The 17,584-nt window shown below is 36.3% G+C and overlaps 1 long non-coding RNA gene across 3 annotated transcripts in view; it reads left to right on the top strand.

The window, feature by feature from the left end:
* LOC132013239 (uncharacterized) overlaps window positions 1–17,584 on the top strand; it is a 288,073-nt gene that overhangs the window by 124,899 nt on the left and 145,590 nt on the right. For all 3 annotated transcript variants that reach the window (XR_009402938.1, XR_009402939.1, XR_009402940.1), the window contains exon 3: window positions 16,074–16,156. This is a non-coding gene — a long non-coding RNA (uncharacterized LOC132013239). The remainder of the gene's footprint in view (window positions 1–16,073; window positions 16,157–17,584) is intronic.

Below are 17,584 nucleotides of genomic sequence, written 5' to 3' on the forward strand. Positions count from 1 at the left end.
AAGTCCAAACCCACAAACTCTGATTGGCTTTTACTCTTCACCAAATATATTCTCCAGGGCTCCAGACTTTACGTCAGTGGGACACTCTGATGTCATAATGAAGAGTGTATACTGAATTCAAATCTCTCTTTTTCTCTTTTAGGCTTTAGCCTGAACTAAATTCTTTTCCCATTATCACCAAGCCCTGATTAATATCTGTCCCTTATTTCCCTTGGGGTTCCCATACCTTAGTGCATATCAAGTACATTTGACATTTTAGTTTGATTTTTAAAATATTCTCTGGAGAAAATTCACTAATTGTGGTTAGAGATTAAAGGGATAGGAATGGAACTTGCAAAGACAACGGGGCACGAGGGAAGAAGGAGGAATAGATCTAGAGATGTCAAAAAGTATGAGCCAGAAAGTCCAACTATGGAAATTCCTGTAAGAAAGAAGGAAGAGGAATCAAACTTAACACCTATGTGCTAATAAACTAGGGTTAGAGTTTCAATAGCTTTCAGATAGATTCCAATGACAGATGAGTTGTGTAATGCTGGAGGACTTTGTTAGAAGCTCAGAGAGAAGGCTTAAAAAGTTCATTGACTTCAATAGGGGCACTGAATTTGGGTGAGGGCCAGTATGAGAATTGAATGCTATATTTACCTCCCAGGAATATTAAAGTATGCGCTTTGTGGTAGACCTTGAATAGGTATGTCATATGAATGAAGAGAAAAATATGTGAATGAATTAATGAACAAATTAAATGCTATAGCCAAGAAGATGTAGGAATCAAAATGTAATTAAATTTATATATGTATTCCAAGTATAGAACTTACTACTAAAATGTTCTGAGACCTGCACTCTTCTAATAAAAACTTCTGTATCAGAATAGTATAAGAGACCAAAGCACACTGTATAGAGAGATCAATATCTTGGATCTTCCTAAATGAAAATAAACCAGATGGGTCACTTTTTTTTTTCCCCCACTCATAGCTTGCCCCAGTAGAAATTATCAAGATGAATGTGGCTCAGGAGCCTCATATCTCATGACAGCAAAGCTTTCACCTAGGAAATCATTAGCACTCAGATTATTATGAAATGAAATGTATTTGTGTATTAAGAGGTAGCCTCCCAGGAAGTGTCCCTCTCACAACTTCATTCCCCTCAGCTTTGGTATCTACACAAACCAAAGCCCTGGACAGGAAGAAACAAATAAGGTGTACTTTCACAGGTCCTTCATTTTCAACCATTTTTCTATTGACACAAATTCAGGTGTAATTATTGAAGGCTTTTACTTCCAGATTGCTGCAGGTTGGCCTCCCCCAGAAGTAGGTGGATATTAATTTACAAGATACTAGCTGGGAAGCACTCTGGAGATGAGTACTGGTAGATGGAGGGGAGGGAAGCAGAGCTGGGCAGACAAAGTAGAGCTTGAGCAGTTTTACTGAGGACCTCAGCAGGTCCTCACAGAGCTCTGGAGCTGGGATGACATTTTGGAGTTGGAGCAAGGTAGCTGGACTTTTATATCCCAGTATTGATTTGCATAGTGGCTTCCCCTCAAAGTAGAGGTGACTTGAGGCAAAACAGTTTTCTTCAGCTGACACAATCCTCCAAAGAAGGCTAAGAGCAGAGGGCCACCTTCAGGCAGCATTCCCGGCAGATAGAGGATAAATCTTGTGTTCTTGAAGGGAATCTGGGCAGCACATTATAGCATAACACACAGTTATTCCTTAGGTATTTGTCATGGTTTCCTTATGAGATCAAAGTAAGCAAAACACAAGAACTGTAAAAGTGACTTATTTATAAGATAACATCAAATCTGGTAGATTACTATACATCAGTGGAATCCCATTGTTTAATCCTAGATGGACATTTAATGGTGATCTTACAATAATGCATTTTATTTCATTAGATGATTTTTGTCCAGAATTCTTATCAGTGTTTAATGGAAAGTTTGGGAGATATTTTTTTTTAAAAAGCAGATACATAAAATAGGCAATACTTCCTTAATTTTTTGTTATGGTCTACTATACTAGAATATGACATTATGGTAAGTTTATAATCTCAGAGAAAATTTTTATTTCTTTGTTTTCATATTATAAGAACTTTAGAGTATACTGACTTTCATAGCGATTTATGAAAATATACCAACATGTACCAACTTAGAAATATTCTAAGTTCCAAAAATGTATTGTTAAGCCATTGCTTAAAACTTTGAGTTGTAACTCAACTTTGTTCATAGGAAATTTATTTACTGCACTTTTGTCTCTCCCAGTCTCAGTTTCATCATCTGTGACCTAAGGAGCTGAAGAATAGACAAATGTGACCGTTCTATTTCAGCTTGAATGTGTTATGGTTCTTTGTTCTATATGATGGTAGTTCTGTCACTTATTATCAGTGCTTGTTGGAGTACTTCAGTAAAAATTTGATTCTGTGCTGTTCAGAGCTGTTCAATGAATCTTTTCCATCACTCTGCAGCCCATAGGGACTGATGCACTGAAAACAGTACATATTCGGGGTACCTGGGTGGCTCAGTCAGTTAAGCGTCTGCCTTTGCCTCAGGTCATGATCCCAGGGTCCTGGGATCCAGCCCTGCATCAGGCTCTTGCTTGGCTGGAAGCCTGATCCTCCCTCTCTTACTCCCCTAGCTTGTGTTCCCTCTCTCACTGTGTCTCTCTCTGTCAATTAAAGAAGAAGAAGAAGAAGGAGAAGGAGAAGAAGAAGAAAAGAAAATAGTATATATTCATTGAAACAGCCCAGGAAGTGCTGTGGTAGTTGAAATGTCACTCGCCTTCTCAGCTCCGAGAGGAGTTACATTTAATATATTTTGTTGAAATAGAAGAGAATTCAGAGACCTTATGTTCTGTTTTGATTTTTAGATGGATTAATGGGACAAAACAGACAATGTAGAAGCTTTGGTAACCACCCAAACCATTTCACCCAGGCAAAAAAATGTAAGCTATGATAACAGGCCATCATTGTTGGCACCATTGTCCAGTATTAATTAAGGTAACAATGCTATGGGAGGCCCAAGGCCATGTCGAAGAACCTGGTAAACCATGGTATACTTTATGCAAGGATTCCTTTCTAAGAAAGAAAATTATTATGCATTTATGCCAGACATAATTATTTATTTTAGGGTTTAAACCTTTACTTAATCCCAAGAATAACTTTATCATATAAATTTTATTATCAATCCTAATTCTATAGGTGAGGAAGTTGAGGCACAGAGAGCTCACATAGCTATTAAGTGGCAGAGTATAGAAATGGAAACATAAAACACACAAATTTTCTTTTCTGAGGAAAAATAAAGTGATGAGTACTATTCAAATACAAATGTTATCTTTATAGTTAACACAGGTTGTTATCTGTATAAAACACTGCTTCCCAGGAAAAGAAACTAGAAAGAAAAACTAAGGACTCTGAGTAATAAAAACAAAATAAAACAAAAAGAAACGCCTGGGGTGCCTGGGTGGCTCAGCTGGTTAAGCACCCAACTCTTGATTTTTTTTTAAATTTTTTTTCTATTTTATTAATTTATTTGACATACAGAGAGAGATCATAAGTACGCAGAGAGGCAGGCAGAGAGAGAGGGGGAAGCAGGCTCCCTGCTGAGCAGAGAGCCCGATGTGGGGCTCGATCCCAGGACCCTGGGATCATGACCTGAGCCGAAAGCAGAGACTTAACCCACTGAGACACGCAGGTGCCCCCCAACTCTTGATTTTGGCTCAAGTCATGATATTAGGGTGCTGGGATCCAGCCCCGCATCAGGATCCATGCTCAGCCAAGAATCTGCTTGAGGATTCTCTATCTCCCTCTCCCTCTGCCGCCCTCCCCCAAATAAATAAATCTTTAAAAAATTGTTTAAATCTAAGAATAAACAGAGTCAGAAGTTTAGTTATTGAAAATTGAAGTATGGGAGTGTTGTCCTACTGAAGGTTCTGTTCTTCTCTGAATGCTCCATGGATATACATATGTTGCATTGATTGTGTCACTCAGAGTGTTGACTGAGTCCTGTCCACTGCCCACATTTTCAGTCACCTAAGAAGTGGATGGCCACTGTAATATATGTAACGAGTGGTAGTGCAAGCTGGATGCTGGGCAACCCCAGGCCACATCTCCCTGTACGTTCTTTGTGTCTATAGAATGAATATAACTAGAGGTAAGCATACTGTTCCCAACTTTCTAGCTTGATCTTAAGTTTAACTCCTGCCCTGAGAAGGTTGAAGGTCTAAGAGTTAAAAGAGGTCTCTGAGTTCAGCCTTTTGCTTCTGAGAGAGCAGTTATTCATATACAACCATGTTTCTCTAATTTGAAGCTAGATTATTTTGCTAAATTATTCAAAACAAAAAACAGATTTATGAAAAATTGCTTAAGCTAAACTTCTAAATGTCCACATAATTAATCACTTAATGGTCAAAACACTTGTGGGAGAAATGTAAAAAGCAAGAGGATCTGTGCTGGAATCAGAAAAAAAAATAGTCTCTGCTCTTTGGTACTTCTTAATTTTTTTAAAAAATTGTTTGTTGAGAAGTAGTCCATTGTCATAGGGATAGAGAGCCTTATTTATTTTGCTATTATCAGTGATACATAATTGAAGCTCTCCTTTGTCTTAAATTGACTTCCCACATCTTTGCCTATGTTAATGTAGATATGTTGCAGTTTTAATACCTAATGTTTATTTGCATTTTTCCTGACTTCTTTAGTTTTCTTTGGTTAACCTGTAGAATATGGCATGTAATGGTCACAAAGAAATACTCACCAAATTAATTTTTTTTTACCATAAAAGTTTAGAATACTTTCTAGGGAAGTTAATGAACAGAGAGGGGAGACCCCTACATGTATAAGATTGAAGATCATTAGGAAAACTTCCCATGGTATTTCTCTGTGGGGAGGCAGATTGGGATGGGGCATGGGTAGACAAGGAAAGGAAACTAGCATTTATTAAACATCTGTCAGCAATTGTAACACACATTATTTCATTTAAATCTTTCACAATTTGAGGGAGGTAAATATTTCCACACCATTGTATGTGTATGAAAAATCAGGCTTCAAGAAGTTAATTTGCTTGATGTCATAATCTTTGTGGTAAAGCTGGCATTCAAACTCAGGTCTGTCAGAGAAAGACACATACCATATGATTTCACTTATATGTGGAATCTAAAAAAACAGTGAATAAACAAAATCGGAAACAGACTTGTAAATACAAAGAATAAACTGGTGGTTGCCAAAGGAAAAGGGAGTGGGAGAATAGACAAAATAGTTGAAGGGGATTAAGAGCCACAAACTTCCAGTTATAAAATAAATAAGTCACAGAGATGAAAAGTACAGCATGGGGAATATAGTCAATAATATTGTAGTAATGTTGTGTGGTGACAGATGGGGACTATATTTAACGTGATGAGAATTGAGTAATGTACAGAATTGTCAAATTGGTATGTTGCACACCTGAAACTAATAAAGCATTGTGTGTCAGCTTCAATAATAAAAAAGAAAAATAAAACAGGTCAGTATGTCTCAAGATTTGTGCATATTCTTCCTACTGAACTACATTTCTTAGAAGGATATCACTTAGTAGGACTATTGAGCTTCCTAATGACAGAGCACATTCATGACCATCTTTTTAGATACATTAATAACTTTTTTTTTAATTTTTAGAAGCCTTTTCTAGTGGTATAGTGTTTTCTTCTCTTCTTGCCCCTTCTCTACTCCTGCCTTGTCTTTTTGGTGAGAAGGCCTTTGTAAGAGTAAAGAGAAAGAAACTTGGTTAACATCATAGCATATTGAAGAAATATGTGAGAATAGTCTACACCAGCAAGAGGAAGTGTTTTTGTTTCAATCTGAAGAAATCAAACGATCACAGTCTCTTTCTGAGTCCTTCCTTCCTCATCCTACTTCTCTTCCCATGATGTCTGGTCCTTGACAGTCTGATCTAGATGGAGCTGGAGTCAAGGGGATTGTGTTATTAGAGGCAGCAGGAAACTTTTGTATACCCACCTGAGATTATTTTGATTGAATTGCCCAAAGCAGACCACAACATGAGGTCATGGATGAAGTTAGTTTATTTAAAGGTGATCCCAGAAAACACAAATGAAGGAGTATGGAAAATGAGATATGGAATTGGGAAGAGCCAATACAAGTTGTTTTAATGAACAGGCTACTGCTGTGGCCTGACTAGACTCAGTTCCACTAGGGACCCTCCAATGGAATGGGGCTTCTGGGTATTTATTTATTAATTCTTATTCTGTACTGGTTGGTGTTTACCCCTAGGGTCTTTAATTCTCCCGCACTTCTAAGTTGTGCCTGTCTTCGGCAGGTCCTGCTTCCACAGTCCCTAGAAAGCCTTCAGGAAGGGTTAAGAGAAACCCAGGTGAGAAGCTGTATGCTTATCATGAATTTTACTGTAGCTGTAAGTGAACTGGGGAGCCAAGGGAGTACAGAGCAGGATATCATCTACGAACTGACAGGAAACTTGATGGATAGAGTTCAGAAGTGTCATTGTGTAGACTCCTTGTATATATGTGATTGCTAAGTGAGTGATAGGACACTCTGGAGAAAGACAGTATAGTGCCATGGTACTATCATAGAATCTGGTACAGCTCTGTATTCTAGTCATCTCTGACACTTACTAGCTAGGTTAACTCAGTCAAGTTATTTAACTTCTCAGTATCTATTCCTTCATCTTTATATAATGAGGATGGTGATAATAAAGTTTATCTCAAGTGTGTGTGTGTCAAGTTGAAATGAGCTAATGTGTGCAAAGCATTTACAATAGTGCCAATCCCAAAATAGGCAGTCAAGCCCTTTATTTCTGGTCATGTAAGAGACCTACATTGCCAATTAAATTTTACCAATGTGGAAGAGAACTTCCAAAAATCTTCCTAGGGAATTCTTTAACCTAAAAGCCTCCTCTTACATTCTACCTTCAAATTCTACTCCCAGACCCAGGAGTATAATTAACATGTGATCTACCCAAATTTTGAGTAATCAAAGAATTTGACTTTTAAAGGATATAAATTTATAAAAGGACACAGCAACAAGAGGGTATGAAAACCAGAATGAGCTGCTATTGCTCTAAACAGCCTGGATATCCTCAAAACTCCACATAAACAATACCCACTATGACATAGATTCTTTTGGCTAAAATATGATGATTACTACTACTGAGACATGTGCTAAGTGTGCTACACATATCTCATTTAATCTTTATATCAAATCTGTGGGAGTAGCTATTATCAGCTCAGTTCTTCAGATGAAGAAACATAATCAGAGAGTTGAAATAACTTGCTCAAGATCATCCCACAAATGGTAATTTGTGGGGCTGGAAGTCTTGACACCAATACATGTCTCTTAACCACTGTGTGCAGTTGAAACACTGCAGTAGGCTAAATGTTATTCTCCACTGACATTGCTTAAGGTTGATAGGCAAAATGGCTTCAGAATTACAGTTTGTGTTGAGTCCTACTCTACTGCTTGTGGCCTTTGGCATCACTTAATCTTTCTGAACTCACGTTTTCTATACAAGAGGAATAATGGCATTTACTCCATAGCTTGTTTGGGGGATCCCATGAAATTACATATAAGTAGTTTATAATTAAGTACTTTATACGTTTGATTATGTAAAAGAATAAAAATTTAAAATGAGTCTGAGAATATGTATGAATGAGAATAGTAACAAAGGTTCAAATTTTAAATTATTTTGTTTATTTATTTATTTTTAAATTTTTTATTTTTTATTTTTAAATTATTTTATAATTAACTTTATACTTAGATATTTCAGAATTTCTTATTGATATTCTTTCCCCTCTTCCGTTCTTATTAATTCACTTCACAGACAAGGTTAAATACTTACTGTATAGGGTGTATTTTATGAGTTAGGAAGATACAGATGACAGTAGCACAGTTTTTACTTTTTGTTTTACTTGCTCTCTTTTGTCTCCTTCCTTCTTTACTTCCTTCCTTCAATTTTACTTGCTATATTAACTGAGGAAGAAAAGATAACCAATTCACCATTTTTGTTTGCTCTCTATTCACTGTTTAGAAATAGTTAAGTCTGAATGCTTTTAAGTTTGTTTAACTGTATGTCAAGACTCTCTGAGGACGTGCTCATTTATAGATACCTCTGTCTGCAAATTAGGCCTTCCTATTACTGTGAAACATTAAGGTCTTTAAAACCATTAAGATTGTTAGCTTTGGCTGCTGATAAGCAGAATAAACAAATGCCTTTCCAAGTGGGGACTAGTTCTGTGTCTTTGTTGGCTTTTTGAAGCTCAAGGAAGCCACAATTCTTTAAAAAAAAAAAAAAAAAAAAAGGAGGAGAAAGCTTATCCCCCATACTAAGAACTTTCTAATGAGCTTCATTATTTTGTATACAGTGCTTTTCACAGGTGTAGATAACATGTTTCTTTCTGTGTTGGCTGTGAATGGCCTTTAATGGTTTTCTGATTTGTGTTAATCTTTGTACTTGTATAAAGTTAGTTATCTACCTACCCATCTCTTGGTCCAATACTGGCTCTGATAAACAATACACATAATTAGTGTTTTTTCATTCCTGAGTAATCAATCAGTACATAAGTGCAAATAGAGCTTGGAAATTTATTTCTAAATTTTGAGGGGAAAACTGATGAGTTGTCATGTTAATTTACTAATTTTGAAGGCTTCCTCTAACCTGGTGGTTTTTTTAAGGAGTAATTTTGCTTCCATAGGAAATTTGGCAATATCTGGGCAGGTTTTTGGTTGTTATAACTGCTACTGCTGTCTAGTAAGTAGTGGCCTCAGGGATGCTGCTTAATAACCTACAGTGCACAGGACAGTCCCCTAGAATGAATTATCTGACCCAACTATCTATATTATCAAGATGGAGATGTTTTAATGTTAATTTAGCCATAGTCTTAGATTTCCTAGCATGTGGATAAGCACAATCTTAAGCAAAGTAGAGAACCAAAAACATTGCACCCAATAGATTCTATTATTCCCAAATGAAAAAAATTCAGATTTTTTACTTCCTTTTACTCATTCAAAAGGCTCTCTTTAAAGTCCTTTATTTTAAATGTTGTGTGTGTATGAATAGGAATAACACCAAAATATTCTCAGTGGTTAAGCTCTCAAAAAGGTTAACATGACTTTGGCCAGTCAGGTAAAAGGCTAGAAGAAAAATGAATGTGACTATGCCATTTGTTAAAGCACCAGAATTTGAGTGATCATTGTGAATTACTTTCACTTTTTCTAGAATCTCCTTAAGGTTTTCTCACTTTAAAACCCTTGCTCAAATTATTCCACGCTTCCTTATCTATTAAAATTCTATCTATATCTCAAGGTCCAGCTCCCTATAAAGCCTTTCTGGGCTAGACTAAGAAAAAATAATTGCTTCTTCCTTAAATGACTTTTGTGAGTTTTAGCCCTCTTTCTGTGGTCCTCTGTCAAAATATATATGCACACATATTTATAAATATGTTTAAGTTATTAAAAATCTATGGTGTCTTCAACTGAAGTTTTAAATATTTTATATTTTAAAGGTAAGCCACTCTATATCCTTTGTTTCTCAAAACATCTATCTGAACATGCACTTAATAGATTCATGGCATTTAATAGATTCGTATTGATTAGTGGGTATTTGCAGGTTTGCTTTTCTCATGGAGTTTAAAACCATAGTAAAGATAAAGATATTACCAAAATAACATCCCTTACTGTGGAGCAACTGTGTGTCACTAGCATGTTGAATGGAATTACTACTAACTGTTCCTCCTTACTTTGGTTATCTCTCAGATACCCTCATTTCAATTATGTCAGCATTTTAAAGTCCCAGAAAAAGACAACCACAGAACATGAATTATCCTGTTTCATTTGGTGTATTTTCAAGCATTCAGATTTTCTACAAACCTTTCCCACAGAATGTTCTTTCTCCTTAGTAAAAATTCTGGAGAGAGAGAGGTGGAGTTTGAGAGGTGAGGACAGATAAGAATTTAGATGTTGTTTCTCACAGGGCAGCAAGCGGTGGGAGACTTTGACCTGGATCCTTCAGGCTTATCTCACATATTTGTTAATCATGTGGAAGAGGGAGCACATAGATTTTAAACTGTTAACTACAACACACACCACACGTGTGAGAGGATAGCAATGAAACATAAAAGCAAGGGACCAAAGTTTGCAATTCTTCCATTTTTTTTTAAAGTTGCCGTAACTATATTCATACCATGAAGAACAAGTCAAAATATGATGAGGTAAACATTCTGTACAGTCATGCAATGAGATCATGGTTAAATACTAACATATTTCTTTCCCATATTCCCTTGAAAGTGTTTTCATCTATTGCTTTCCAGTTCACAAGTAGTTTTACTCTTCCCTTCTCAGTACTAACAATTCTTTTGGACTGTTCAAATTTTCTTTTCCAAGCAAAACATAAAATTATATATTGCAGATGTGAATTCTTTAGATTAAAATTAGGCTCACAGTTTAAAGTTTAAAGATAAGGTATAGCAATCAAAATGTTTGCAGGGTATACTTTATCAATTATATATTATTTAATATCCCCAGTGTGCTTACTCTGTTGCCCACTATACAAAATAATTCTTGTTGAGTTATTTTGCTCTTGAGGAAGGTTATTCACTTTTAAGACTATCTACCCAATTTTAACCTGGAAGCAAGCTTAATTTTACTATAGGGATGTTGCTGTTATGAAGTCTGATATATCTAAAAAAAGAGATTTTATATTTGTAAAATACCAATTACACACTATTTCAAGCAAATACATTTTTCAAATACAGGAATAATATGTAAAAGGAACATAATAGGTCAAACATGCTTAATATTAACTTTATGTATACCCTAAACCACAGAAGAAAAACCAGTGTATAAATAAATTGCTCAGTAATGTAGCCAGTTGTCTTGATGATTATAAGATTATAGATTATAAGATCTAATTTGCTAAGAGCCAGAATCAAGATGGTTTTATTGAACAACAGTTAAACATCTCATTTAGCCTCCTTCATTAGCCTCAATGATGACTCCAGACAATATTCTTGTCAGATTATATGTCCATTTTCTTCCTATTAATTATACCTTTTGTCTATATTTATATTATCACATTATCTCTAATACATTCATTTTTAATAAAACATTCTGTGTTCATCTCTCTATTGGGGAAATTAGGAGTACTATAATGTGATTTAAAATACTCAAATTAAATTTTACTCAGAATTTTCCTCTTAAAAATCAAAATTTTATGATATCACAAACCTCTTTATTTCATTTGATTCATTGTTTTTCTCTTGACTTACATGTGTAGCCAAAACTTAAATACCTGATCCCTAGATGGTCTGTGGGAGCTATTCTCAGTGCTAATGTTTGTCATGTATAAATTGTGTTTGAGGTGGTTATTTATTTGTGCTATTTAAGAGAAAATGATTTTATTGGTACCTCATCAAATGTGACATTATTTGTCTACTACTTTTCATAAGATTTTTGACATCTGAGGGTGAGAGTGGCTACAGAGGTGATTGGAACCAGTGACCTGCTGGCTGCAAAATTGTTGAGAATCTGATATGGATGATGGTGATACACAATGTTATCAACCCTCCCGGGTCTTGAGTGAAGACAAGATGCTATGGCATTGAGATTTCCATTTGTTTAAATGTATGCTGTAAAAACTGAATGGTTTTTTTTTTTCCTGAAATCATTATATATACACAACCTGTCCATTAGTCACCTCATACATTTTATTATCACTTCATACTTTATTTTTTTCCTTTGACCTCAGGAAGAATCTCAAGTAATTCTAAAACCCATTAGTATCTCTGAACACTCACAAAAAATCCATAAATGATTTCTTAATGGTCATTACTAATCGGTATTAAGCAATCTTGGACTGGATAGAAGTGATTGTATGGAGACTTTAAAAAATCTTTAATATGTGAACTCTCTTATTCTCTTTTGTTAAAACCATTATTTCCCTTCTGAGCATCTAAAAGAAATACAAAATATTTACCACTCAGTAAAACCATCATAATAAATGGGAAAATTCCATTTTCACTCTCCATTATTACAGTATGTTGGATGCTAAAATAAGAAAGTTGCAAAACTCTTTTAATTTACAAAGAGTGTAAGGAATCCTGATTATCCCCCATCTCCCACACTTCTGGTTGATCCCTTGAGCAGGACAGCTTAGACAAAGGGCTTAGTGATATTGAGTTTAGATATGGTTTCCAGCTTCTGTGGACACCTGTGCCACCTGAGGAATGATCTTAGTACTGTGGGATATAACATAGAAACATGGGATTTAGAATAATACAGATGGAGTTCAAATCCTGGCACCACTATACTGTAGTTGTATGCTTAGACCCAGTTGCTTGTAAAGTAGTGATAATGCTAATACGATCTTATAAAGTTAAATGAAATAATGAATGAAAACTCCTAGCACAGTTCCTATTATATAGTAAGTATGCAAATAAGGTTAATCATTACTCTTATTCTCACTTCTGTCCCTAAGAGATCTTTCTCAGTGGGCTCCTTTCTCACACCTCAAAGGAGAGGACCAACTACAGGAATATAACAAGAGTTAAAAACAAATCCCCAAAATGAGAGAATTTTCACTGAGACTCACAGGTTGGGCAATGGTGCTATTTATTGGGGCTTAATAAGAGTCCAAGCAGTTCTCTGTGTTATGCTCAGCACTGTCACTGAATTTAGTACATTAACAGATAATCTGGTCAAAAGTTGAAATTGTCTCCAATGACCTTCAAAGTTGCAACCCCCCTGTTTAGAAGCTCTAGAGCTAATTCAAGCCAATTTTGTTATTATTTAGAATTATAAACATAGAAAAAGGATCTTTTGTAGACACCATTTATTACTATTCATAAAAGTTGGGAGTTTTCATCTTCCTAAGTATGTTTGAGTGTAACGTGTGATTAAGAGCTTTGTCTAAATGCTTTCCACATTCACTATGGGAAGCAGGCATAGTGGGGATAATGGGGTGTCTTTAGGAGAATTTGTGTAATAGGAGCCCTTCCACTTTCCCAGGTATTATAGGAACATACAGGCAGAGGTGCCTCTACTAACAGCTCACAATGAAGTGTCCGTTAGGCCAGTTACTCTTAGCAAACTAATGAGGAGTTTGGGCAAAGGGAGATACTACCACAGTGAAGGACCTTACATGCATGAGAACACTGATGCCTTGGAACTTGGCATTTCCAGTTCCCACCATTTTTGGCTTAGAACTTACTCCTCTAGGTTAGTGTCTTACTCAGCTATAGCACTGAAGAAAAGAAATCAGTGACCCCACTAGGGGAATAGTAGATCCTGGCAAGTTGGTTAAGCAGTCCCCATTTGAAGTCAGACTTCTTGAATTTAGTCTAACTCAGCCACTTTTATACCTATACCTGGTGACTTTGAGAAATCTTTTAGCCTCTTATGTCTAATTTTTCTATTTCTAAAATGAAATATACCTCATAGGATTTTTGTGGATAATGAAAGTAAAGATAATGAAAGTAAAGAACTTAGCACATTTATTGGAATATTTTAAATGCTCAAAAAAATTAGGGTTTTTGTTGGTAATATTTTGGGGACACTGTTGGTTCCATATTGGAAGACCAATCTAGTGAGATAAATTTTTTTTGAGTTAAATATAGTAGCAATGGGGTCCTTAGGGAACTACAGAATTAAGAACATGGAGGATCATATCCTAGCCAGCACTTTGGGCTAGAAGAATAGTGGCAAGAGGTTATAGAGTCTAAGAAAACCAGCAAATCACACAATTTGTGGATACCTTGGGCACTCATTAGAATGATGAGATAATGTCCATCAGGTCAGTAAAACCCTTTATCTAGGACCTTAGACACCTTGATGCTGAATTGTGTTTTCCCAAAATTCATTTGTTGAAGTCCTACCCCTAGGACCTCAGAATGTGACCCTAGTTGGAGGTAGGGTCTTTATAGATACCAAATTAAAATGAGGTCATTGGAGTGGACCCTAATCCAGTATGGCTGGTAATTTATAGAAAGGGGAAATTTGGACATAGAAATATGAAGAGAGGGAGAATGCCATGTGAAAGGTCACAGGAAGAAGATAGCCATCAGCAAGCCAAAGAGAGAGTCCTGGAGAAGATCCTTCCCTCACAACCCTTGCAAAGAACCAATCCTACCAATGTCTTAGATTTTGGAACATGAGACAATAAATTTCTGTTGTTTAGGCTGCCCAGTTTGTGGTACTTTGTTATAGTAGCCCTAGCAAGTTAGTATAGACACTTAATAAAAAGCATCATGGAGCAGACTTGGTGAGGATATTGGTGGTGCAAGTAGTGGCATGTAAAAGTAGTAAGGCCTCCTTCAGTTACAGAGATACCCATGGTCACAGACGCTAGGAAAGATATCTTAGGGGAGTTGGGAAAAATAGGATCCCAGAACCCTCCTCTAGTTTTCCAAGGGGTTTTGGAACATAGCGGTAATAACTATCTCATTTGCTTTCTACTTGACCTTAAAAACATGCTCAAAGGTTCAGCATATTTAGGTAGGGACTTATATTTGGTTTGAAACTAATGGTATGTAATGGTATGTAAGTATGAACCTTACTTCTAACTCTAACTCTACCATTTTTGTAAATCAAACTCAGATGGTAGAAAACATCAATAAAAATATTTCTACCTTTGTTTTGAATGACACAGGCCACTGGAGTTGTACATAGTTGTATGAAATTAATTAATAGCACATTCAGTTTTATGTCAGACATTTTTTGAGCCTTTACTATATGTCAGGCTCCACTGATATTAGGGCTTTGATGGGAGATAAAACTTACTTCCTGTCCTGACAGTACTTAGAATCTAGGGATGTATGTGAGCAAATAGAAAGCTGCGGCGGACTAACAATTGTTGAGGAACTCAAGGATGCTCTGAGAGATGAGATGCTGTCTCATCCTAGAGGAGATTTGGGGAGGCTATGAAATGCCTCAGGGAATACATAACACCTGAACCAAATCTAGTACACCCTCTAGTAGGTGAATACAGGTGGAGGAAAAAGACAGGACAACCCAGACAGTGGGTATAACATGGGCATTGTTATAGGGGAATGAGAGAACACGACACATGTATAATGAGGGCGAATAATTGTTTTTCAAGAACAGGTTAGGTACCAAGGGAAGGGGATAGGATGTGCGGTTACTGGAGGGTATCCATTAACCACATGGAGTAGAAAATGAACTGATTTTCAGGCTAGAATTCATACATTTATTCAATAGACATTTATTGAAGTTCTAAATGTATTAGGCTTAAAGGATAGAAAGTCATTTTTGACCTCATGGAAATGGCTTACATTAGCATTTTGCCTGTGTCATTTCCTTGCTTTGGGGGTTCTGAACAAGTCACTAATCTAAAGTGGGAGACTCTGAGCTTAATTCCCTCATTGGCAAAATGAAAGAGCTGGATCAAGTTTGCTCTTAGTTATAAAATAACTCTGCCATGAGCAGTGAGTACATGTTCTCTTAGTTGACATGGGTAGAACGTGGTGTTGGTTCATTTCCCCACCATCTAACTCAGAGTATCCTGGGCTCAAGTATACTAAGTTAATAATTCCATATTGGGAATAAAAGTGCTCAAATAACAGTCCCATTAGGCAACAATCTGCTTCTCCCAGAGTAATAAAAGTCACACATTTATGATTTGTATGAAATAAAACTGTGAGCTTTGTTTTTTCTGTGAAAAATCTGTCACTGTGGAAACTGGTTTTTATCACTCAGTGGGTTACTGTAATAATTGTAGACTTTTGACACTCATTCTCACTCCAACAAACAATGGGATATTTACATCTTAGTTTATAAGCAATTATGACTCAATTGTGAAAATATTAAGTGTTGAGAGGAGAGAAACATGGCTGGCCCTGGGGAAATATCTCAAGCAAGTAGAATTTGTGCTCATTTCCCCTTCCCTCCCTGATTATGCTTAAGTACCCCTCCTTTCTTTCTTTACCTTCACCTCAACCTGTCTTCTTATTTAGGTTGGTAGCCAATGAATGACTGGTGCTTATCAGCCAGTAATTATGAACTTAAGAAAATGATCTATTGTATTCCTTATAATAATTCATTAAGAATATACCATTATCGTTTTCTTACAGGTGAGGACACTGAGACTCTGAAATAAGAGAATTTTTCCAGGACCATGTAACTAGTAAATTCCAGAGCTGGGATTGGAACCCAGGTATGGTTTCTCCCCAGGCTTTGTTCTTATTCAGATTCTCTCTCTGTGTGTCTCTCTCTGGAAGAGTAAGATCACCCCCAATGAGTATGCTAGTTGTAGGTATCAATTTTATAATTGCTGGATCAATATTGATGTCTAAATATGAATTAGTATTGATTTCTAAGTCATGGTCTCATGGAGCATAACCATCCATACTCCTTTCTCAGCTTCAGTGTTTACCACCTTCACATTATTTGGGGGGGACTAAAACTCTTCTTTCTGCTGTAATGTTAGGCATAAACCTTCCAACATAATGCATTTTTGAAGCATTTAAAAATTATTTAGATGGGGTGTTTGTTATTTTTATTTTATTTGGTTTTAATGGAGCAAAGTACTTTGCAAAAATCTTGAAGACAATTATCTTTCTCTATAGAAGTGACTATAAGCCAGGGGCAAAAAAGAACTTACCAAGTAGAAGATAAACAAACAAACAAACAAACAAACAAGCAAACAGCAGTGACAAATTGAGGCTCCTCACTGATATTTCATATGACCTTTGAGAGAAAAGGAGTATGTGGTCACAGAACACAAAGCAGTCATCCAGGACTATTTTCATGGCCACACAACTTAACATTCTGGTGAAGGAATCAGAAAAGAAATAGAATAACTGGTGGATAAACCACAAAAATAAACTCTTCTCCCTGTCCCTACCCCTAACAAAATGGTATTTAACAAGTGAAAGCTGATGAAATAAGCCTAGAAATAAGAAAATTATGTTTTAGCACTCTTAAAAGGAGTTGCTTAGCATTATTTATGTTCAATCAATTATTTCTCTTACTTTCCTCCTACAAATTGTCCCTCTCCTCTCTTGAAACTGTACATTAACCTAAAATCCATTAACCATAATGGAAAGAAGCAACTGTCTAGTGGGCCTGTTGTAACTTTCAAAGATGTTTTGTAGGATATGGCTACCCATACCAGTTGAAAGGATAGTCTTCACCAAACCTGTTCATTTGTTTTTATTTTCCTCAACTTGACATTGTGCTGACCTGCACACCTTGCTCAAGCCCTGCAACCTTGATAATGCCCGTGGGTCCACCTAGTATTACATACACAGCACCAAGGGACCCCGAGATGAATTACATTTCAGAGTGAAGAGTTCAGCAGCATAGACTGAGTAGTAGAAGTGATCTGAGAGTTTTCTGCTTGCCCCTCATGTAGGTTTTTTCACTCTGGCTTGAGGGGTTATCAAAAGATTCCCATCCTTCTTGTCCATCATTGTAGCTCATCTTCTGTATGTATTTCTCTTCAACCCCAGCCCTGATTCTACAGCCTTCCAGTCTCATATTGTCAACCCATTGTGTCTCTTCACAATTTCAAATATATCATGGACAAAGCAAGTCCTTCACTTTCCCCATTGCACTGCCGACCTCTCTCAGAAACTCTCCC

This window comes from Mustela nigripes, chromosome 3, assembly GCF_022355385.1.
Source record: "Mustela nigripes isolate SB6536 chromosome 3, MUSNIG.SB6536, whole genome shotgun sequence".
NCBI classification, from domain to species: domain Eukaryota; kingdom Metazoa; phylum Chordata; class Mammalia; order Carnivora; family Mustelidae; genus Mustela; species Mustela nigripes.